The sequence below is a fragment of the Cervus canadensis genome, chromosome 22 (assembly GCF_019320065.1).
Source record: "Cervus canadensis isolate Bull #8, Minnesota chromosome 22, ASM1932006v1, whole genome shotgun sequence".
Taxonomy (NCBI): domain Eukaryota; kingdom Metazoa; phylum Chordata; class Mammalia; order Artiodactyla; family Cervidae; genus Cervus; species Cervus canadensis.
Window position 1 is genome coordinate 19,831,389 of NC_057407.1, and position 24,906 is coordinate 19,856,294.

The 24,906-nt window shown below is 39.7% G+C and overlaps 1 protein-coding gene across 12 annotated transcripts in view; it reads right to left on the reverse strand.

Moving 5' to 3' along the window:
* Positions 1–24,906, reverse strand: part of FHIT (fragile histidine triad diadenosine triphosphatase) — a 1,503,296-nt gene that overhangs the window by 1,111,806 nt on the left and 366,584 nt on the right. The window contains exon 1 of one of the 12 annotated variants that reach the window (XM_043442901.1): positions 4,639–4,795. The exons of the other annotated variants lie outside the window; for them this stretch is intronic. The gene's annotated coding sequence lies outside the window, so the exon portion shown is untranslated. Of the gene's footprint in view, positions 1–4,638; positions 4,796–24,906 lie in introns of those variants that run through there. 12 annotated transcript variants of the gene reach the window in all.

Sequence of the window (24,906 nt, forward strand, 5' to 3'; positions counted from 1 at the left end):
AAGTTAGTAAACCTGAACTTTCTGAAAAACATTTTTTCTTTTCTCATTATAAACACGATCAATATAGGCTTATTTTTCCTTTAGTGTTCATTGGCCATATATTTATCTGCTCAGTTTACAAACAAGTATCTGATTTCCCCCCAAATTTGTTAAACATCTTCTCTTCAATGTCCTCAATAACACAACAAAGACATCTCTATATTTACCTATATCTAGAAAGGTTAAGGCAATTGCTCAAGATTGCTTTTGTGCCAGGGAACTAGGGAGGTAGTCATCTCATTTGCTTCCATTTCCTTGTCCCTGGAAGTTCCCACTATATATAATCTTCCTCTTAGACCTTACTTTTGTAAGTTTATGACTATAACCTCTTAATGCAAATGTGATAAAAGTGTTCTTTCTTTGATAGCAGAACTCAAATTCTGATGGACAACAATGTTCCTACCTTTAGGGGATGGATAATGATTGATCTAAGCCAATCATTGTGATGCCATTTTCTTTTGCTATTGATTGATGTTTATAGTAGATATGTGACCTAGCTCTAACCAATGATGGGAAATAAACTGGAGTTCCCCTGAAAGATCTTCATTCTGGATAAAAAGCCAGAGTTGCATGAGGAGAGAGGCTCTTTTTACCTGCCTCATCTTTATTTTTTTGGAAATGGTCATGTAAAAATTTTGTTTGGAGCTATGGCAGCCATCTTTTGACCATGAGGCAAAAAGCTAAAAGATGAAAGATTCTGAGAATGAAAGAGACTGGCTTTTTAGTGACATCACTGGGCTACCAAATTAACCCTATTACCCTCTACCTCCTTTATTCTTTTAAACACATAAATATCATTGATTACCTTACTATTACTTGAGTATTTTGTTACTTGTAACTGAAAGCATTTATAACCCACACATCACCCTAACATCAACTTCCATTTGTTGTGGAGCAAAAGTAACTACATTTATTGTTTTACTCCTGTGGTATCCCTTAAAGTCCTGTACTCAGTAGTGTATCCTCCACAGCCTAAAGGGATATATGTTCTCCTCTCTCCAGCCCCCAGAAACTCTTCTTATAAGACTGACAAGATGAATAAGCTAGCAAGTGAAACCAAACCAAAAGAAATAAAAACAAGCAAGAGAGGCAAAGAATCATGTAAACATCCGTGCTAGGGAATGTGAGGGTATAAACTTAAAGAGGCTTATTATTTAGGAGGAAAATGCATCACCTCTGCTTAGATGAATGAAATTAAGTCGTAATCATGATGGTGTGTCAGAGTTATTTGATGAAAAGAAACAGGACATTGTTCTCAACATTTATTTTGGCAGACGGTATGGAGGTGGGTGGTCTTCCCTGGTTAGCTCAGAGGGCTTCCCAAGTGGCGCTAGTGGTAAAGAACCCGCCTGTTGATTCAGGAGACACAAGAGACATGGGTTCGATCCCTGGGTCGGGAAGATCCCCTGGAGTAGGAAATGGCAACCCACTCCAATATTCTTGCCAGGAGAATCCCATGGGCAGAGGAGACTGGCAGGCTACAGTCCATGGGTTGCAAAGAGTTGGGCACAACTGAAGCGATTTAGCACACACATGGAGGTGGGCAGGGAAACACAGGAGAAATATCTCCACTTAATATTTCTCTAGCTGTTGTGACTGGACTAATGATAAAATTTGCACAAAACAGATTAATAGGAGAAAAACAAATTTTGATTTGTGTATATGGAGGTCCCATAGAAATGAGACCAAAGAAGTGGCCAACGCAGGCAATCTTTATACTTTTTAGACAAAGAAACAGCAAATTTGTGAGGAATTGACAGGGCAAAGAAACTCAGACTTTGCATGTTCAATCACTGAAGAATCTAAACAGAGTTTGGGCTTGGGATAGTAAATTAAAGAAGTAACAAAGATTGTTTACATAGGCTTCTCAGCCCCAAATTCCCTGTCTTGGGTAATAAGGGTATCCTTCTACTTCCAGATGCAGAAAGTGCACCTTTTACATGAAATATTTATTTCCTGCTTGTTCAGGGAAACAGAAAAGAGGACCAGAGTCGGCCATTTCTTAAGTAACTTTAATTCAAAATAATTAATGTGCCATAGAGGCACATTTTGGGGTAGCCTATCGTGGACCCCAACAACCACACTGGAAAAGGTTCAGAGGTCATCACCTGAAATGGTGATGCCTTCAAGACAGACAAGTTTGCTTCAGAGTTGACAGAGATTGGATGCATGGTGATAGAGCTAATGTCCTTAAAATGACAAAAGGCACAGATAAAGAGAAACAAGAGCTGACTCACTGATTCCTGGAATAGTGGAATAACAACCCTATTGCAAGACCTCAACTCAGCTCTCAGCTTCCAGTGTTCATCAGTTTAACCCCTTCTCCCTGCTACAGCCAAACATCCTAATATTTGCATGTTCCTCCTCTACCTAAAGATTTTTAATAACCCATCACTGCATTTCTGATAAAAACCCAAAACCTTACAAGATCTGCAAGGTCTTCCAAGATCTGCCCCTTCCTGCCTCCCTAGCTTTACTTCCCTCTACGTTGCCTTCTCTGTGATCTGCACTCCCCCCTGCCATCATCCTTCAGTGCAGAGATCCCACGACACTTTCCCAGGCCCCAAAACAGCACAGCATACTGAACATCCTCTTCATTCATCTGAGGTCTCCTCAAACACGGCTTTGGAGGTTATATACCATTTTAATGAAGAGGTTATCCCTAACTATGTTCTACTCTGAAACCAGTATGGTATGCTTCCCATAGCACTCTATTCTTCTCCCTTAATAATACTCATCACTTGTGAGTAATTTGTTAATAACTTCCTTCTCCTCTAAACTGTAAGATCCACGAAGGCAAGGACCACGTCTGTCTCCTTTTCTCAGTTCAATTCAGTTCAGTTCAGTTCAGTCACTCAGTTGTGTCCAACTCTTTGTGACCCCATGGGCGGCAGCATGCCAGGCTTGCCTGTCCATCAGCAACTCCTGGAGTCTACCAAAATGCATGTCCATTGAGTCGGTGATGCCATCGAACCATCCCATCCTCTGTTGTCCCCTTCTCCTGCCTGCAATCTTTCCCAGCATCAGGGTCTTTTCAAATGAGTCAGCTCTTTGCATCAGGTGGCCAAAGTATTGGAATTTCAGCTTCAACATTAGTCCTTCCAATGAACATTCAGGACTGATTTCCTTTAGGATGGACTGGTTGGATCTCCTTGCAGCCCAAGGGACTCTCAAGAGTCTTCTCCATCACCACAGTTCAAAAGCATCAATTCTTCGGTGCTCAGCTTTCTTTATAGTCCAACTCTCACATCCATACATGACTACTGGAAAAACCATTGCTTTGACTAGATAGACCTCTGTTGGCTTTTTGCATGCTAAGTCGCTGCAGTCATGTCCAACTCTTTGTGATCCCATGGACTATAGCCTACCAGGATACTCTGTCCATGGGATTTACCAGCAAGAATACTGGTGTCTATTGAAAAAGATGTACAACTTGAGAGTTGCAAATTAAGTTTCATTTGGGGCAAAATGAGGATGGCAGCCCGGGAGGCAGCATCTCAGGTGGCTCTGAGAGACTGCTCCACAGCGGCAGCGTGGAAAGGTGAATACATAAGGTTTTGGTGACGGGGGAGTTCAATACCAGGAAGCACTCATTTTACAAAAGGTTTTTGTTAGTTATGAAGCTCTGATGTCACCATGAAGGGATCTAGTGCTTCTCTAGATATGAGGAGATGCAAGAATTGAGATCATAAACTCTGTTCCTAAAAACATCCAACTATCTAAAGACCTGTTCCACCAAATTCCCTGGAGCACAGAGTGCCTCATTGCACCCTGAAATCCCACAGGGGTTGTTGGTGGGCAACAGTACAGCAGCATAGAGTTCAATCTCCTTAGAGGCAGATGGCAAATGTCTTTGTTGTTCAGTTGTTAGCAGTGCTCTTGGTAAGTGCCAATTTGCAGTTGACACTGGAATGGGTTGCAGTTTCCTACTTCAGGGGATCTTCCTGACGCAGGGATCGAAACGGCGTCTTCTGCAACTCCTGTATTGCAGCAGATTCTTTACCCTCTGAGCCATCAGGGAAGCCCTAGCCAGTTGTAATTTACTATTGTACTGATATCATCTTGGGGTGGGGGGAGGGCTTTGAGCAACTGAAAGACACATATGAAAAACAGACTTAAAATACACTAATAATAACAGAAAAAAAAACCTATTAAGGATGGTTTTAATGATCGGGCCATACCTTTTACTCTTTTAGTTAGACAACAAGGAAAAATTAGTGTCCTTCCTAACACGCTCTGTGGTTCTATACAACTGAGTTTAGAGCACAAGCTAAGGAGTCAGGTATCTCTTTCATAAGAAAATAGAGAAAGGCAGGGTTCCACAGAGGAGGAGATAAGAAAGAACAGGATTTTTTTTTAATAATAAAAACTGTTAAGCATAAAGATTAGAAGTTCAACTGTAATGGCACAAAATAGAGAATTCATTGAGAATTTTGGGCTATTACATTCAAAGCAGAAGTTGATAATGAAGGCAGCAGCATTCAGAACCACCACATCTATGACCAGCTTTCAGACCCTGAAAAGTCTTTTAGAACATTCCAGGAAACTGCTGCAGTTTTATTCCAAAGGAAGATTCTGAACTCTGATCACATTTCTTACCTACTCACATCGCTTTGTCTACCAGGGTGGCCTTTCTGAAGCAAGGGCTTCTATTCTCTCTTCCATGTAGATCCATGACAATAAAACTTTTCAGACCCTGCAAAGTCAATTAGGACATTCCAGGAAACTGCTGCATTTTATTCTAAAGGAAAATTCTGAACTCTCTTCACATCTCTTACCCACTCACATCACTCTGTCTACCAGTGTGGCCTTTGTGAAGCAAGGGCTTCTATTCTCTCTTCCTTCTTACTCCATAAGAGTAAAACCCAAAGTGCCTTCTACCCCTAAGAGGAAGCTTTGGTGAGTGCCTTATTATAACTATTACATATGACACAAGGCCTGCCATTAATGTGAGCTGGACAAGAATAAATTACCTAAATAAGAGAGAAATAGCCATTCACTTCAAGGAAGGTTCACTTTCTTGAAACTCGACAGCATTGAAACCATTTAGAGTTCGCTGTCGAGATTCCTAGTAATGCTCATTACCTCGGCCAGCAGTCCCCCTGGACTACGGAAGACTTATGTGAAATATATAATCATGGGCTGCAATGCCTAAGTGCAACAGGATGATTTAAAAGCACTACGATAGCCTTCACCCGTGATATTCATCTCTTCCTGTCTATTCTTTTGTGATCCAGACAAAAACTTGGAAAGCAATCTGTATATTGATATTCCCTGAAAAGGATTTCAACAGCTCTTTAGGAAATACTTTTTAAGCAGTTTCAGTTTTACGTATAAGCCTTGAACATTCTGTATTTATTGTACTTATGGGTATAGTTTCAATTTCATAAAAATTAAACCCAAGTAAGAGTAGCATTCAATTCCTACTCTAACTAGAGTATCAAGTAATTGTTAAGCACATGTACTTTGGAATGAGATAGGCTTGGGTTCACCTCTGGGTTCCCCATACATTTTGCATGAATCACACAAGGTATTCAACATACTCAAGTTACACCATCTGATAAATTATATTATACATGCCTGACATAGAGAAACTTTTCAAATGTTTGATATTATTGTAATTAATGTTGTTACTGTTGCCATTATTATTATCATTTTCTGGTAGAAAGCGCTAGTAGCCAACCAGGCACACAGCTAGAACACATTTACCAGCTCTGATACAGTTGAGTGGGTTCAAGTGAGTGAGTTCTAAATAATGGAATATGGAAGAAATGATGCATACCTCTTCATGGATGAAGCCACAGAAATCTTTCAGGTTCTCTCCTTTACTCTTTTCTCAACAACCCTGATGGCTACTGGTTGAAGAAGTAAGAGCTACAAGATGGAAGGAATCTGGATCCTACTCAAATCTCAGAGGAGAGCCACCCTCCAGAAATGTTTGTAATAGATTCTGAAGGAGTGGCAAATTAAGTTTTTCTGTTAAGTTATTGATATTTGATGTTGTTCACTAAGGCAATTAGCTTACCTAATCAGTTCTCAGGTTGTACACTACTAATATTTTATACTATATCAATTATTTGTTGTGGGGGTGGTCCTGTGTCTTATAGGATATCTAGCAGTATCCTTGGCCTCCGCCAACTTGACGCCAGTAGTACCTTCTCCCTTAACTGTGACAATCGAAAAAGTCTCTAAACATTGCCAAGTGTCACCTAGTGTTCACCTTGGTTGAAAAGCCTGGGCTACCTTAACCAAAACATCATTATTGTTGTCATCATCATAATCAGCATTACTGATAGTCTAGTCCCTTACAACCTTCTTATAATCATGATCCCTAAGCTCCAAATAGGTCCAGCATATTTTCTTTTACGAGGAAAAGTCAAATGACACCAAAACACAAAAAAAGATAAAGGTTCAGGTGGTAAACCCTGAGCTCCTAAGGACCAAAGAACAAAGTTAAAACCAAAACAAATAAATATAATCTTTATTTAAAGTTCATTTGATCATTTTGGTAACCTACAACCAAATTATTTTCTTAAAAAAAGAAAACTAAATACACAGGCAGAGGCAGTTCAGTGTTTAACAAACATTATCAGATAGGCACTGTGCTAGTCATAAACTGGTAAATAAAACAGATACAATCCCTGATCTCATTGAGGTGAAAGACAGATAAAAATATGGTAAATGTTTCTAATAGTTTCAGCTCAGTCATTAATTGAGCACTGTGACAGACAGAATTCTAATGATGTTCCAGCAAGATTCTTGCCTCTGGTGATTCAATCAAACTTTAATCTAGGTGCTGCTGTGAACAGATTTTTCAAATGTAATTAAGGTTACTAGTCAGTTGGCTTTGACACTAGGAGATTACCCTGGATTATCTGAGTTTATCCAGTGTAGTGACATGCAGCTTTAAAAGCTAAGTGGAAAGTGGAAAATTCAGTCAAAGAGAAGTAGCAGAAGTGGAAGCAGAAGTAATACAGCAGTAAAGTAGCTCAAGCAGTAAAGTGTCTGCCTACAATGCAGGAGACCCAGGTTCGATCCCTGGGTCAGGAAGATCCCCTGGAGAAGGGCATGGCAACCCACTCCAGTATTTGCCTGGAGAATTCTATGAACAGAGGAACCTGGTAGGCTACAGTCCATATGGTCACAGAGTCAGACATAAACAAAGGGACTTAGCACACACAACATCATGTTTATATAAACCTCAAAAAAGTATAAAAATAAATACAAGGGAGCACAGAATAAAATCACAGCTAACATCTTTTGAGTACTTGTCTCACTCATCTTTACAAAAAGACTATGAGGTAGAATCCTGACCATTCCCATTTTGCAAATGAGGACACTGAGGCACAAGCAGGAGAAGAACCAAACACAAATCATAGTAAGTGGTGAAGCTGGGATTTTAACACAGGTAGTCTAATTCCAGAGCCTATGCTTTTATACACTTCACTGGGCTCTCTTTCAATTCAGAAGAGTGGGTAGGCTCTCAAGAAGGGCTGAGATTTGGAATGGGTAGCTTTATCAAGGAGAGAAGAAGGGGTCAGCAGAAAAAAACACAGCATCACAAAAACCAGAGACTTAGGAAGAACATGCATGGTGTGGCATATCTAGGGAACAAAGGCAGAACTTGTATCAGGATGAAGGAGAGCTGATGAAGCTAAAGCGTAAGTTGTCCTGACTTCACAGTCTTGGACCAATCAGTTATTCAATTTCATCCTGTAGCAATCAAAAGAACCTATTCAAGAGCATGATAAGGCAAATAATTTCCATTAACTTGCATATGATTTCTAACATTGTTATTAGTGGATATTAGCAGATAACATCAGACGCCCAATATATAGCCCTGAAATGTAACAATATTTTTTAATACAACTTGGAAAAAACCTTTGAAAATATAGTAAAACCTTAAATGATTCTATTGAGTCCAAGAAAACTAGGACAAAGTACAGATGCAAGTAAGAATCCAGCTCTATCTGCCATCCAGAAAGCTTTTCACATCTAAATCCATGCAGATGCTGCTTGGCTTCTGAATCACCCAAATTCACAACCAAATAGGTGGTAAATCTACATACTGGCATTGAGAAGGATTTCTCAATAGAAACAGACCAACTGTTCAAATTAGTACCACCCAAAATAAATACATAAATATGGCATATAGAAGCAAACACATTTGTTGATCAAAACCCTGGAAATTTTTCTATTTTTTTTTGCCTGATGTAGAGGGAGTCATCATGTACACTTAGCATTCTACCTTGTGTTGTTCAATGTGGTAGCCACTAATCATAGGAGGCTATTTAAATTTTAAAAAGTACAATTAAATAAAACACCATCCTCATTCTCATTACCTGCATTTCAAGTGCTTAGTAACTATAGGAAGCTAGGGATCACCATATTGGTCAGCATACATATAAAACATTTACACCATTGTTGAAACTTCCATAGAAAAAAAAATAAGGTACTTCTTTAGATAAACACAGTGATTTACTAGGCACACCCAATATGAATTATTTTATTTTAAAATATTTATTTATTTATTTGGCTGCACCTGGTCTTAGCTGTGGTACACTAGATCTTCCATCTTCACTGCAGCAGGTGGCAACTTTAGTTGCAGTATGTAGGATCCATTTCCCTGACAAAGTATTGAACCTGGGCCCCCTGCATTGAGAACACGGAGTCTTAGCCACTGGACCACCAGGGAAGCCCCTGCCTTTGTTTGTTTTAAATTTTATATAATTAAATTCACCTCGTGAGGTTTTATGGGGTTCTGAACTTTTGTTTTAATCATTCATATGATTCATTGGAAAAGACCCTGATACTGGGAAAGACTGAGGGAGCTGGGAAAGACTGAAAGAGAAGGGGCCAACAGAGGATGAGATGGTTGGATGGCATCACTGACTCAATGGACATGAGTTTGAGCAAATTCTGAATGAGAGTGAAGGACAGGGAAGCCTTGTGTGCTGCAGTCCCTGGGGTTGCAAAGAGTCAGAGATGACTTAGCGATTGAGCAGCAACAGCAATATATTTTATTCCTCTAAGGATGGAGAGATTCTATAATATGAGACTCTCTATGGAGACGAGGCCAAGCATTTATTAGGCACCACTGTTTCAAGCTCTGCACTAGACGTGTTATTCATCTCTATTATATCGCTTAAATCTCATGACTCCCTGGGAGATAGGCATCACTGTTGCCATTTTATAGGTGAGAAGGTTGAGGCCAAGAGAGGCCACCATGTTCTTTCACTCACAAAACCTAAGAAATACTTAATTCTTCCCAACTAGTTCCACTGCTCCTAGGAGAAATAGAGTACATAGACTGAGCAGTTAATTTTCCACAGATGAGGTTTAGTTGGAGGGAAATCAGAATTCTCTTTCATGCAACTGTAGATATTTTTATTTTTCAAAATCATCCTATTTTGGCAGTGGCTAAGAAGTGACTCAGGGAAGTGAAAGGCAAGGAAGAGTCTGTGCAGCTGGGAAGACTGAGTCAGACATGCATGCCATCAGTCCTCAAAGGCTCCATACTTCTGCCACAAATACACCCAGACTTACTTTTTTCATAACTTCTCCTCTCTAGTCTCTGGAAGGAATGTGCCTGATATTTATTTTTAATCTGATTCTCCCTCACCAAAATGTGGAAGGGGTAACATCTAGCCTAAAAGATGTCCCCCAATAATTTTTGCCTCTGGCTAGTCTTTGATATGGACTCGGAGAAGGCAATGGCAACCCACTCCAGTACTCTTGCCTGGAAAATCCCATGGACAGAGGAGCCTGGTGGGCTGCAGTCTCTGGGGTCGCTAAGAGTCGGACATGACTGAGTGATTTCACTTTCATTTTTCACTTTCTGCTTTCATGCACTGGAGAAGGAAATGGCAACCCACTCCAATGTTCTTGCCTGGAGAATCCCGGGGACGGGGGAGCTTGGTGGGCTGCCGTCTATGGGGTCACACAGAGTCGGACACGACTGAAGCGACTTAGCAGCAGCAGCAGCAGCAGCAGCAGGGTTGACCTGTGTAACTAATAGGATATTGCAGAAACGATGATGTGCTACTTCTGAAGCTAAGTGATACAAGATATTAAAGCATTAACCTTGCCCTACCTCTGGAAGAAGCCATTCAAAGCCAGTATGAGATATTCAAGCAGCCTGTGGAGAGGCCCCCAAGGAAAGGAACTGAGGCCTCCCACCATCCACCACCAACATGCCAGGCATATGAGTAAGACACTTTGGAAGTGGATTCTCCAGACACAGTCAAGCCTTCAGATGACTGTGGAACCAGCCAACATATGAAACCTAGAAAGAAAACAACTCAGCTAAGCCTGTCCCAGTATGTGAACTGAGAACTTCCAGATGTTCAAGTTGGATTTAGAAAGGCAAAGTAACCAGATATCAAATTGCCAACATCCACTGGATCATAGAAAAAGCAAGAGTTCCAGAAAAACAACTATTTCTGCTTTATTGACTAGGCCAAAGCCTTTGACTGTGTGGATCAAAACAAACAGTGGAAAATTCTTCAAGAGATGGCAATACCAGACTACCTTACCTTCCTCCTGAGAAATCTGTATGCAGGTTAAGAAGTTCGGTTTGGTTAGAACCGAACATAAAACAATAGACTGGTTCCAAATCGGGAAAGAAGTACATCAAGGCTGTATACTGTCACCCTGCTTATTTAACTTATATGCAGAGTACATCATGAGAAATGCAGGGCTGGGTGAAGCACAAGCTGGAATCAAGATTGCTGGGAGAAATATCAATAACTTCAGATACACAGATGACACCACCTTTATGGCAGAAAGCAAAGAAGAACTAAACAGCCTCTTGATGAAAGTGAAGAGGAGAGTGAAAAAGCTGGCTTAAAACTCAACATTCAGAAAATTAAGATCATGGCATCTGGTCCCATCACTAATGGCAAATTGATGGGGAAACAATGGAAACAGTGAGAGACTTTATTTTTGGGGGCTCCAAAATCACTGCAGATGGTGACTGCAGCCATGACATTAAAAGATGCTTGCTCCTTGGAAAAAGCTATGACCAACCTAGACAGCATATTAAAAAGCAGAGACATTACTTTGCCGACAGAGGTGTGTCTAGTCAAAGCTATGGTTTTTCCAGCAGCCATGTATGGATGTGAGAGTTGGACTATAAAGAAACCAGAGAGATGAAGAACTGATGCTTTTGAACTGTGGTGTTGGAGAAGACTCTTGAGAGTCCCTTGGACTGCAAGCATATAAAAACAGGCAATCCACAAGGAAATTAGTCCCAAATATTCATTGGAAGGACTGATGCTGAAGCTGAAGTTCCAATACTTATCGGAAAATCCCTGATGCTGGGAAAGACTGAAGGCAGGAAGAGAAGAGGATGACAGAGGATGACAGTTGGATGGCATCACCAACTCAATGGAAATGAGTTTGAGCAAGCTCTGGGAGTTGGTGATGGACAGGGAGGCCTGGTGTGCTGCAGTCCATGGGGTCACAGAGAGTTAGACATGACTGATCAACTGAACTGAACTAACTGAAGCCTGACCCAAATTCTGACCCACGGAAATAGAGTGGAATACTAAATATTTATTGCAGTTTTAAATGATTCCATTTCAGCTTAATTTTTTGGTCAGCAATAGATCACTAACACAGAGGTTTTCTCAAGTTTTCTCTAGTACCAACCCTGCAGATGGAACATCTCCCATGCTGCTTTATCCACCTTGTTCTTTCTCCATGATTATGTCTCATTTTAACACTTAGGCTGCAGGCAAGCACCAAGTCTTATACATTATTATGCTCTCTCTTCTCATGCTTGTTGGTTTAATTGGGTTCCAGTGATTTTCCTCCTTCCCCTTTGACTATTGACAGCTTTTTCCTCAACTCTAAGGTCCTTGCTCTTCAGATTTCCTCCCTTTGTTTCCTTTCTTCTTAGCTGAACAAAAGCAAGAAATATCAAAAGTGTTCTATCACAAAGTGTTCATGGCCCTCAGCAACAAGAGCCCAGAGTAGTCTTTTCAATGACTAGAGAAAGATTATAAAGACTGTCAATTAATTTGACATGAGGGACTTCCCTGGCAGTCTAGTGGTTAAGACTTCACCTTTCAATGCAGGGGATTCAAGTTCAATCCCTGCTCAGGGAGCTAATATCTCACATGCCTCCTGGCCAAAAAACCAAAACAAAAACAGATGCAATACTGTAACAAATTCAAGAAAGAGTTTTAAAATGGTCCACAGCGGGGGGAAAAAAAAAAATGTAAGAAAAAAAAAAAAATAACTTGACATGAACGCCTCCTCCCATTAGGAAACGGGTATGCATGGTGAAATAAATAAAGTTAGCAAATTTGTTTCTCATCCATTTCCTGTCATTTGAACACTTGCTTCACCCATAAACTATATGCATTCTACTCCTACTGGACATGCAAAGCACTATGGATGACACAAAAAACTATATATTGTCCATTTTCAAGAAACTTATAATCATGCATAGGAAACATGTCATAAAGATACAAATATTTATTCATCTTCACTATATATTTACATATCAGAGAGTGAAAGCTAAGGGTCAAATGAACGGTAGACTCAAGCACTAACAGATCTTCAAAGGAAGAGGTTATTGCTGTAAGCTGAACTTACGGAGGAACAAAGCCTTAACAAAGTTGAACTGTTGTAGATATTATTATAGATTCTACCAATTTCATCCAGTTCTCTTCAGTCCTGAGCATAGAGATCCCTGCACATCTCAGGCGCTTGTGGCTGGCAGGGCCATGTGACTAGCTCTACTCAATGGGGTATGAGAAAAAAGTAACATACTTCATTACAGGGTTAAGTCAGAGAAAACCCCATGTTTATTTTGCTTATTTATCTTTTAAATTCTTGGCCATGTGGCATAATCTCAGTTGCCTGACCAGGGATTGAACCCAGGCCACAGCAGTGAAAAGTGCCGAATCCTAACCACCAGACCATCAGGAAACTCCCCAAAGTCCATGTTTAATTCTCTAGTTTCTCTTCCCTAAGAAAGTCACATGATGGTGTAGCTTTATCAGTTTGGGTCCCTGAATGACTATAAATAGCAGACAGAGGCCCCTGACAACTTGTGTTGAATATGTACCTTGAATAAGAGATAAGCCTTCCTTCATGTTATGCCACTGGGATTCTGGAGATGAATTTGTTATTGCAGCATAAGATAGCCTGTTTTCACTAAAACAAAGAAACAAACAAAAAATTCCAAACCATGGAGAAATGAAAAAAATGGTACACGTAATTTATAAGTCATGTGTTACATTACCTTTCTCAAAGAGAAATCTATGTGCATATCAAGACATAGCTTGTTATGATATCTCTTAATAGAATCAAAGGTTTTTAAATAAAAACATAAAGAAGGTTGGAAAAGCAGCAGGAAAATGAGTTACTGCCCATGGGTGATCATTACAGATCTCAGAGTAAAAGGATTATTGACGCCTCGGCCAAGAAGCATTGCTCTTTCTTTGCTTTCTTTCCTTTGAGGTTATGAGCCATATATTTCCATTTGGAAAACAGTATTTCATAACCTCTAAACCCAACATGAGTCTTGTGAAACCCCAGTCTACAGTTGAATGGCCTAAAATAAAGACTTGGAATTCCTTCAAAGCTAAGCCATTTTACACAGCAATGCTTTCTTTTTCTACCAAGAAAAGTATTCCGGCATGATGGATTCCCCACTCTCGCTGTATATTACATTCACTGCTCTACGCCTGTCACTCCCTATTCTCTTCCTAGTTGCTTGTGCCTTATTAAATTCAACACTTCAAAACAACCAATAAGAGAGCCTTGAGAAGCCCTTTCTCTTACAACCAGTGTTCCCTTTTTCCTAGAAATAAATGACATTTCCCAATCAATCCAAAGGTGAGGTTCAATGACAATTTATTTTCTTTGTAATGTTTCTCAATGAGTAGTAAATGGTCTTTGATGAGGATATGGTGATAAATTTTAGCTAAACGTTTTCATACAGACATTATCTCCCCATGTTACCTCCTCAAATCAAACTTCTTTGAATTTGATTTGCAAATAGAATTTGAGAGTCTAAAGACACAATCAAATAGACATTGGTGACTATTATTCTCAAAGCAAAGCTCCAGAGCCAATCATGTGGCATATGCAATATAACATCAAATAGAAATCCAAAGGCCCATCTCAGCCCCCAGTATCTTTGAGTATTTGTTGTGTTTGGGAGCAGGCAGGGCCGCAAGGGGGAGAAGAGGCACCTTCTGAGAAACTTATTTTAATTTTCGATTGTCTCAGTCTTTGGCCTTTAAACATTGTACTAAACTCTAGTGTTTGTCATTTTGAAGAGATTTCCCTAGTTAACCAGTTCCCAAGGAACTAACCTCAGAGTGGTCCCTTATCTAAGGAATGCTTCAGACAACTCAACAGGAAGGATCTACAAAATTCTATCAGAGATTTAAAGATACCCTTAAAACACCAAATTTGAAGATGATATCTATGTCACCTAAATCTTCCAACCCCCTGTGTAACATCAACTCTTCTGATTTTTGAGGAATATTATTCTTGTGCTGCTAGTTCGCAGTGGGTATGTATTGCTAAGTCTCTTTGTTCCAAGTAAGAGAAACTAGGACAAAATGGAAGGAGAGAAGCTATTAGAAGGACACAAAGAGGGTCCCAAGGACTCAGAGGCAGAGATACAGACACTTTTGTAATGCCGGAGAATGGAACCTAGGAAATATAGTCCTCTTGTTTCTCCACTCCTCAGTCCTCAGAGGGAAATACAGCCATTCACAGATCTCAGGTTTACCTATCACAGTTCCAGCCACACAGAAAATCACTGCCTATCTATGAATCTCAAATTCCAGGAAGAGAGTCCTTGGTGGGGCAAGCTTGGATTAAGTATCCAACTCTAAAGGAAAGAATTTTTGCCAGGGAACCATATGGTGAGCAAATATGGTTGCTGAGGCTCAACTGACCATTCTTCCAGACAGGAAAGAGAGTTCTCTGAAAAGAAGAGACAGTTTAAAGATAAACAGGAGTCAGTGTTGAAGCAAAGGCTGCCATTACTGAAAGTAGTCTCATCCCTCCTATTATAGGAGTTGATATGACTTCAAATGCTCACATCATACATCAATAAAGAGGAACTGTCCTTTCTTGGTATCTGGTCTGAAGGTCCCAAAGGGCCCCCAGTACCTTACCCTCCTATTCAGTATGGGCTCTGACAAGATGAAATGAAGCAACTTTGATTTTATGCTTTGTGTGTTTCTTATAGGGCTTCCCAGGTGGCACTAGTGGTAAAGAATCTGCCTGCCAATGTAGGAAACCCAAGAGACAAGGGTTCAATCCCTGGGTCAGGAAGATCCCCTGGAAGAGGAAATGGCAATCCACTCCACCACTGTTGCCTGGAAAATTCCATGAACAGAGGAGCCTGGCACGCTACAGTACATGGGGCTCCAGAGAGTCAGGCACAACTGAGCAACAAAGCATTTTACTAGATTTATAGTAAATAAAATGGGCACTTGGAGTTAATTCTCTGTTGACTTATCTCAGTCCCCATGTTCCTCTTTGATCTGATATTTAAATTCTACTGGCTCCTCAACTCTGTCACCTGCTATTTTCAATATATGTGAGCAATAGTAAAGTACACACCCACAAGAACTTAGAAAAGTAGTACTGCTGTTACATATGTAATGGATCAATACAAAGATATTTCATCATCTGGAAGAAAACAGGTAAGCAGAACTTGACTTTCAACTGGTAGAAGATATTAACCTATTTAAAGCAGAGGGCAGTGGGGGGGGATGGTCAGCCATGGAAACAGCCAAGGAAAAGCTACAAAGACAAATGTTGGCAGGGGACATTTAAGTACTGTCTAGGGAAAAGAAGTCTTCAGTTAACAGCCATTTGGTATTCTTACATCGGGAGAAGGGCAACCCTAATGTGGAGTATAAAGGAGGTTGTAGGCAGCTAAGGTGATGGAGTTTCAGGTCTTCTAGCAAGACCACGGAAGGATAAAAGAACATGCTACTTCAAAATGTACCATTTTGGTTTATTGATTATTTTGAGCTATAGGCACTTGAAAAATAGTAAATGCAGGGAGAGACTTTCTCCAAACTACCCTTATCTACCTAAAAGCAAATCCTCCAAAATAAGCTAAAAATTCCCTCTCTGGCAGTTTCTTCAACCAGGGAAGACTGACTCACCACAGGTAAGGAAACAAAAAGTCAACACTACACTCAATCTTAGTCACAAATCATAATACCTCCTAGCTACTCTATTAAGCACCCACTCATCTTTGCTAAAAATCATTTACTCTCCCTAAGAGGTCTACATCTCTACCCCACTCTCCACTCTTTCCTTATTAAGAAAGGGAAATAAAGTCTGAATCTCAAGCTATCTTGGGAGTCACTCATCTTCCCCTGGGTATCTCCCATGGAAAGATAAGGTCTACATGTTAATAAACTTCTGTTTGCTTTTCTCTTGTGTCAGTTTGTCTTTCATTACAAGGATCTCAGCTAAGAACTTAGTAAGGTAGAAGGAAAATTACGTTTCACTCCTCCACCAACCTCATTGTGAGACCCTGGTATCATGCTATCTAAAGAGTGACAGTCATGTTATATGAAAACATAGTCATACCATTCAACTCCTTTTGGTCTCTTCTCACGCAAAACAGGCCATTTTCTGATGCTCTGGCTCCCTGCATTGCTTGTTCAAGCCTTCACAGAGGACGGAATGCACTGGTTGTACCGACCCAACATTCTGTGCAATGATTCAATAGCTCATTGTAAATCATAGTGGGGCACTCTGGGCTAGCATTCAGCTGCACACGCTTGGGTAATGTGAGTTCATCCTGAGAAAAAGAATCTTCAGTGGGTTAGACCGTGGACCACAGTAAATGAGTGCCCCCCTAGAGAACTGCCAGAGATAGACTCAGCCTGTTCTCATGGTGATGCCCTGAATACTGTCAACATAGTATTGGAGTATTATTAATTCATACATGTATCAGCTTACTTTTATATAGAGTTGTCCTTGGGTATCCTTGGGAGATTGGCTCCAGAATCCCCCACAGACACCAAAATCCGCAAATGCTGAAGTCCTTTATGCAAAATAGTGGATTATTTGTATATAACCTGTGTGTGTGTGCTTAGTCGCTCAGTTGTGTCCGACTCTTTGCTACTGACCCCATGTAGTGTAGCTCACCAGGCTCCTCTGTCCATAAATCTGGATTCTCCAGGCAAGAATACTGGAGTGGGTAGCCATTCCCTTCTCCAGAGGATCATCCCAACTCAGAGACTGAACCCGGGTCTCCTGCATCATCTGCATTGGCATCGAATTCTTTACCATTTAGACACCAGGGAAGCCCATATAACCTATGTACATCCTCTTGCATACTTCAAATCATCTCTAGATTACTAATAATACCTTGTTGTTGTTTTAGTTGTTAAGTTGTGTCCGACTCTTTTGTGACCCCATGGTCTGTGTAGCGCATCAGGTTTCTCTGTCCTGATGCTGGAGTGGCTTGCCATTTCCTTCTCCAGGGGATCTTCCCAACCCAGGGATCAAACCCATGTCTCCTGTGTCTCCTGCACTGGTAGGCGGATTCTTTACCACTGAGCCACACTAGGGGAATCGTACTTACAATACTTAATACAATGTAAATGCTGCGTAAACAGTTGTAAATACAATGTAAATGTTGCCAATACAATAAATTCAAGTTTTGCTTTCTGGAATTTTTTTTTTCAAGTATTTTTGATCCAAAATTACTTGAATCTGAAATGTGGAACCTATGGATAGGAAGCACCAACTGTAATCATCTAAAAAGATGACACAAGAGTAATGCTAATAATATGGTTTTTTAAAGCAATAAACTCCCTTGTAAACCTGTTTACATTTTCCATTTGTGGTTCTTGTCTTCTTGCCCTTATTCATATACCTGCCTATTCTTGCATATCTGCAAGAATGCAAATCTTGCATTCCTGACATTTTGTATTTTCTTTTTTCACACTGTATCAGAACTACTTTAATAAATTACTTCACAGCTATTTTGCATATTTTATCACTGGCTTCACAATGAAATTATAGATAACATTATAATGCCACTGTAATGAATATTCTGTTCGACTTCTGTCACATCACTACCTGAGGAAACTCCCCTAGAATTCTTATCTTAGAGGATTATCTCTTTTGATCAGACTCTATGCTGTCAAACTAGTCAGCAAAAGGAATTCACCTACCCATAATGTCATTAGTTGTCTAAACGCTGTTTCATCACAATGTTCTCAGCACTAAACCTTACCATTTTTTGAAATACTGAATATTTTAGATCACAATATTTTCAAAATTTCATCCTGTTATGAAACAGCTCTATATAAATTAGGAAGGTGTCCGGGAATAGTTATACATTTAATGTGTAATTCAGGACTCTAAATATCCTACTGTGTCTTTTAAAAAGATTATGCTAAAGCAAATACAAAGGAGTTGAAATGATTACAAAAAAAAATCTCTTTTGCAATATAAGCAGGCAAACACAATTTACAAAATCATGTTGCAAACGACTGTATGTTTTATCTGCTGTGTGCCCCTAAGGGTCATGCACGCATGAAAGGGGCTTTAATTTGACATAACTGTCCTCTTTGTTTTGTTTGTTGTATGAATTCCCTGCTATAAGGAAATGCTTTCAGTTGTTTCTCTCTCTCATAAGCACCTGTTGCAAAAAATATTTGTACACCCCAAAAGCAACTCAACAGATATTAAAACCTTGTACCAGGAAGGCAAGAAGCTAATTTTTTAACTAGAATTGTCCAGCTCAGGGGTCTATAAAACTGTAACTCAGTGTAATACACTTGACTTTGACTGCAATAAATAGATACTTCCTAGGCGACAACTTGGGGAAAGGGCAATCAAATATTTCACATTAGTGTGCATATCTTTCTTTGCCCTTCTCTCTTCTTTCCTTCTTTCCTTTTGTCTTTAATTCTTCTACATAGAAAAATTCTCAAGAATCAAAGACATGCCCCTGTTTGCATTTTTATAAGCTAGTCAGTTTTGCTTCCAGGTTTCTGAGGTTTTTGAACACCAAAAGTACAACTCAAAAATAATCCCATGCTATATTCAAAAATCATTTTCCACAGTCATTAGCCCAAAGCACCAATTTTCCTTTTGAAAACACACCAAAAAAATAATCATTTTTGGAGACAAATTCTCATTTAGAATGATTCAAAGAGAATACAAATTTGATGATCACCCTGAGAGCCCAAGTAATAGATACCAGGAAATAATAATAAAATTTATGGTGGCCTTAAAACTGTTTAACTCCTTTCAAGAAACTCTGAATTATAGGGTAGTATATATAACCAAGGACTGGCAACAATTCACAAAAGTCCACAAGAGTTTCTCCTTTGAATGTGTAGGCAAAGATGCTTAAATTGTTCCCCTTTGAAAAATAAAGATTATTTATTATTTACCTTCCTGTGCATCGGGCACTCCCACAACATGTCTATAACTGTTATGTTCTCAGGTTTGAGCTTCAGGGTCTCCAAATGCATGAGGAAGTAGTCAAATAGTGAGCCAACAAACTTTGTTTGTTGTTTGTATGTTTGTTTGTTGTTTGGTCTGATTTTGGAGGGAAAGAAAAGGAGGGAGAGAGAGAGAGGGGAAAAAAAGGGCAGAGAGAGACAGAGACACCAACACCTTCATAAAGAAATCCACAGAACAGAACTGAAGTAGGTGAATCACTAACATGAATACAATTATTTTTTCCCTCTAGATGATTATTCTAGTAGGAAGAAAGATTTGAAACCACTGAATGTTGTTTTTTGTTTTTTTTTTTTTTAAATGATAACCACCTATGGCTTTCTCCAAAGAGACACATGTAAAATCTGGCAGGTTGTTTTCAGTTCTGTCAGGAAAATATTTAGTAACAGCCTTGTAAAAGCAAGTACTCACAGCAGCCCCAGGGAGCCGTGGATTTGCTTTGTAGTCTTATGTCTTTCAACAAGTCCCTTTGTTGCTTTGTGTGTTCTCTCACAAAGGCCCTAACTTCTTCTACGGATGGATTTACCACTCTCTCTGCATGAACGCTGTCTTGAAGTGTACGAACACTCTAACCGGGCTCTGCCTGATGGTCTTGGCACCTGCAGGTCCCTAAAAATGACCCACAGGATGGGAATGGTGAAATTCATATTGACTGATCCCATAAAGATGTGGTGAAGCTTGATAGGCTAGTAGCTTTAAAATGTTTTCAAGGTAAAAGTACTACATCAAAAGCTCTATATTCTCAGCATAATTTGCTAGCAGAAAGAAATTTTTACCTGGGTAATGAGTACTTCCCATTTCATAAAGTGTTTGTCACCAGCAAATCCCTTTTTGAAATTTAGATAAATTTCTAAGATGCATAAGAAACGCTTGCTGCTATGAAATTTCTGATCTGGCAGGCACCATTTGTCACCCCAAACAAGTGTTACAATCAAAATCTAATATCACAGTTTCTTTGCATGATATATGTGTTAAACATTATCAGTTGTACCAGGTCAAAAACTGACAAGTATTTGTTTTAAGATAGGACATTATTGAACAACACAATTTTTTATTGAGCACATCTCCACTTACTATATCTGTAACTTTGAGAATATTATTGAATTCTTCTAAGTAATTTCCTCATCTATGTAAACAAGGCTAATGATAGTACCTACCTTGTAGGATGGTTGTGAGACTTTAAAAATAATTAATTAATTATTAAAATTATTATTTATTATTATAATTATTATTTATTAATTATTAAAATTACTTAACTAAAAATAATTAGGTAAAACAGAATTTATTAACTCTAAATTAGTATCTGTTGCTCGAAGCAGCCAAAACATCATCTTGCAATAATGCCAGCACTCCTTTCAGCAAACACTTCTGAAAAGGCTCTGCATCCTTGGTCTAAAGATTCTCTTGGACTGGTGACCAAATCCTTGATTAGTTTCAAGGATTCTGTGAACCCTCTGACGTGGAATGTGGAATGGTATGACTGTGAGGTTATATACATTTTTCTAGGAAACGTCATATCTTTCATCATACTGAGAGATTAAGAATCACTGCCATGCTTCCTTTTCTAGAAAGCAGCCTTAGGTGACCTCTAAAAATGGTGTGCTATTCACTTGATCCAGACAACCCCACAAAATCATGCAAATCAAGAGGTTAAAATCTTCATGTTCACTTTAGGAACACTAGTGAAACTGTCCAGGCCATTACGGGTATGCCTATCTAAAAAACTACCAAGTATCTGGGGGATGTCACTTTAAAGAAGCAATGGGTGCTACTGCATCATTACAATGGTGGAGTTGGTAGGTGTTCACAGGCCCAGCAGTTGGGCTGGTTGCTGGGTCGGTGGCCCAAAAAGAATGCTAAATTGTTACTGCACATACTCAAAAATGTAGAGAGTAACACTGAACCTAAGGGCTTAGAGGTAGATTGTCTTGTCATTGAGCACATCCAGGTGAACAAAGTCCCCAAGATGGGGCACAAGACTAAAAGATCCCATGGTTGGATCAACCCATACATGAGCTCTCCTGGCCACACTGAGATGATCCTTAATGAAAAAGAACAAACTGTTCCTAAAGCAGAAGAGAAGGTTGCACAGAAGAAAAAAGATATCCCAGAAGAAACTGAAGAAACAAAAGCTAGTGCCCCCAAAATTAAAGTTGGAAAAAATAAATGTAAATAAAAGTGGAAAAAAAAAAGAAAAAACAATCATTGCCATAGGTTAATTCTTCTGCCTTCTACTTCAATGGAGAACCAAAGTCCCCTTTAGGGCAGAGTAACCAGGCCAAAGACAGAGCAAGAAGCCCATACTTCAGTTGTTGCTGAGGCTGTAACCTAGACCAGCTTCTTCAAGTTTCCTCTTCCAATAGTTGTGGTCCTAGACCTGGCTCTCTTCTACAGTCTCCATTCATCCTCATCTCAGGTCTAACCATGACACACGGCAGGAGACATTTAAAACTATGTAAACCAATGCTCTGGTGTTGCTCTGGGCAACATTAATTCACCTCTGCAGCCTTGTGCGGTCATGGAAAGATCATGACCTTTGAAATAAGAAGACTTGTGTTTAATTCTCTCCCACCATTTACTGCATGTATAAGGTTGGAAAAGTTTACTTAGTCATTTCTCCCACCTTCTATACAATACACACAATAAGATTTACTTTAAAAAAAAAAGATTTACTCTTTGAATCTATCAGAAGAGAAATGTGATAATGCAGACAGCATAGAAAAATGTGAACATATGCCAGGCAATAGTGGATGCTCAATAATATTCTCTTCTCATTTCTGGGTTTCAATTCAACTCCTTTGGTTATGTGCCAAGGTTTCAGATTCCTCTAGGAATGAGCTCTGGCCCACACTAGCTTCTTTTTCCTTACTCACAAATAAACACACCTAAACCTAGTCACAGTTCAGTTCAATCACTCAGTTGTGTCCAACTCTTTAAGACCCCATGGACTGTAGTATGCCAGGCTTCCCTGTCCATCACCAACTCCCAGAGCTTGCTCAAACTCATGTCCGTCGAGTTGGTGATGCCATCCAACCATCTCATTCTCTGTCGTCCCCTTCTCCTCCCACATTCAATCTTTCCCAGGATCAGGGTCTTTTCAAATGAGTCGGTTCGTCACATCAGGTGGCCAAAACACTGGAGTTTCAGATTCAGAATCAGTCCTTCCAATGAATATTCAGGACTGATTTTCTTTAGGATAGACTGGTTGGATCTCCTTGTAGTCCAAGGGACTCTCAAGTGTCTTCTCCAACACCACAGTTGAAAAGCATCAATTCTTCGGTGCTCAGCTTTCTTTATAGTCCAAATCTCACATCCATACATATCACATCCCTGACTACTGAAAAAACTATAGCTTTCATGAGATGGACCTTTGTTGCCAAAGCAATATCTCTGCTTTTTAATATGCTGTTTAGGTTGGTCATAACTTTTCTTCCAAGGAGCAAGCGTTTTTTTAATTTCATGGCTGCAGTCATCATCTACAGTGATTTTGGAGCCCCCCCAAAACAAAGTCTCTCATTGTTTCCAATGTTTCCCCATCTATTAGCCATGAAGTAATGGGACTGGATGCCATATTCTTTGTTTTCTGAATATTGAGTTTTAAGCCAGCTTTTTCACTTTCCTCTTTCACTTTCATCAAAAGGTTCTTTAGTTCTTCTTTGCTTTCTGCCATAAGGGTGGTGTCATCTACATATCTGAGGTTATTGATATTTCTCCCAGAAATCTTGATTCCAACTTGTGCTTCATCCAGCCCAGCATTTCACATGATGTACTCTGCATATAAGCTAAATAAGCAGGGTGACAATATACAGCCTTGACGTGCACCCTTCCCAATTTGGGACCAGTCTGTTGTTCCATGTCCAGTTCTAACTGTTCCTTCTTGACCTGCATTCAGATTTCTCAGGAGGCAGGTCAGGTGGTCTGGTATTCTCATCTCTTGAAGAATTTTCCACAGTTTGTTGTTATCCACACAATAAAAGGATTTGGTGTAGTCAATAAAGCAAAAGTAGATGTTTTTCTGGAAGTCTCTTGCTTTTTCAATGATCCAGAGGATGTTGACAATTTGATCTCTGGTTCCTCTGCATCTTCTAAATCCAGCTTGAACATCTGGAAGTTCATGGTTCACGTACTGTTGAAGCCTGGCTTGCAGATTTTTGAGCATTACTTTGCTAGCATGTGGGATGAGTGCCATTGTGCAGTATTTTGAGCATTCTGTGGCATTGCCTTTCTTTGGGATTAGAATGAAAACTGACCTTTATTGGTCCTGTGGCCACTGCTGAGTTTTCCAAACTTCTGGCATATTGAGTGCAGCACTTGAACAGCATGATCTTTTAGGATTTGAAATAGCTCAACTGGAATGCCATCTCCTTATCTAGCTTTGTTTGTAGTGATGCTTCCTAAGGCCCACCTGACATCACATTCCAGGATGTCTGGCTATAGGTGAGTGATCACACCATTGTGATTATCTGGGTCATGAAGATCTTTTTTGTTTAGTTTTTCTGTGTATTCTTGCCACATCTTCTTAATATCTTCTGCTTCTGTTAGGTCCATACCATTTCTGTCCTTTATCGAACCCATCTTTGCATGAAATGTTCCCTTGATATCTCTAATTTTCTTGAAGAGATCTCTAGTCTTTCCCATTCTGTTGTTTTCCTCTATTTCTTTGCACTGATCGCTGAGGAAGGCTTTCTTATCTCTCCTGGCTGGTCTTTGAAACTCTGCATTCAAATGGGAATATCTTTCCTTTTCTCCTTTGCTTTTTGCTCCTCTTCATTTTGCAGCTATTTGTAAGACCTCCTCAGACAACCATTTTGCCTTTTTGCATTTCTTTTCCATGGGGATGGTCTTGATCCCTGTCTCCTGTACAATGTCAGGAACCTCCATCCATAGTTCATCAGGCTGTTTATCAGATCTAGTCCCTGAAATCTATTTCTCACTTCCACTGTATAATCATAAGGGATTTGATTTAGGTCATACCTGAATGGTCTAGTGGTTTTCCCTACTTTCTTCAGTTTAAGTCTGAATTTGGCAATAAGGAGTTCATGACCTGAGCCACAGTCAGCTTCTGGTCTTGTTTTTGCTGACTGTATAGAGCTTCTCCATCTTTGGCTGCAAAGAATATAATCAATCTGATTTTGGTGTTGACCATATGGTGATGTCCATGTGTAGAATCTTCTCTTGTGTTGTTGGAAGAGGGTGTTTGCTATGACCAGTGTGTTCTCTTGGCAAAACTCTATTAGCCTTTGCCCTGCTTCATTCCGTACTCCAAGGCCAAATTTGCCTATTACTCCAGGTGTTTCTTGACTTTGTACTTTTGCATTCCAGCCCCCTATAATGAAAAGGACATCTTTTTTTGGGTGTTAGTTCTGAAAGGTCTTGTAGGTC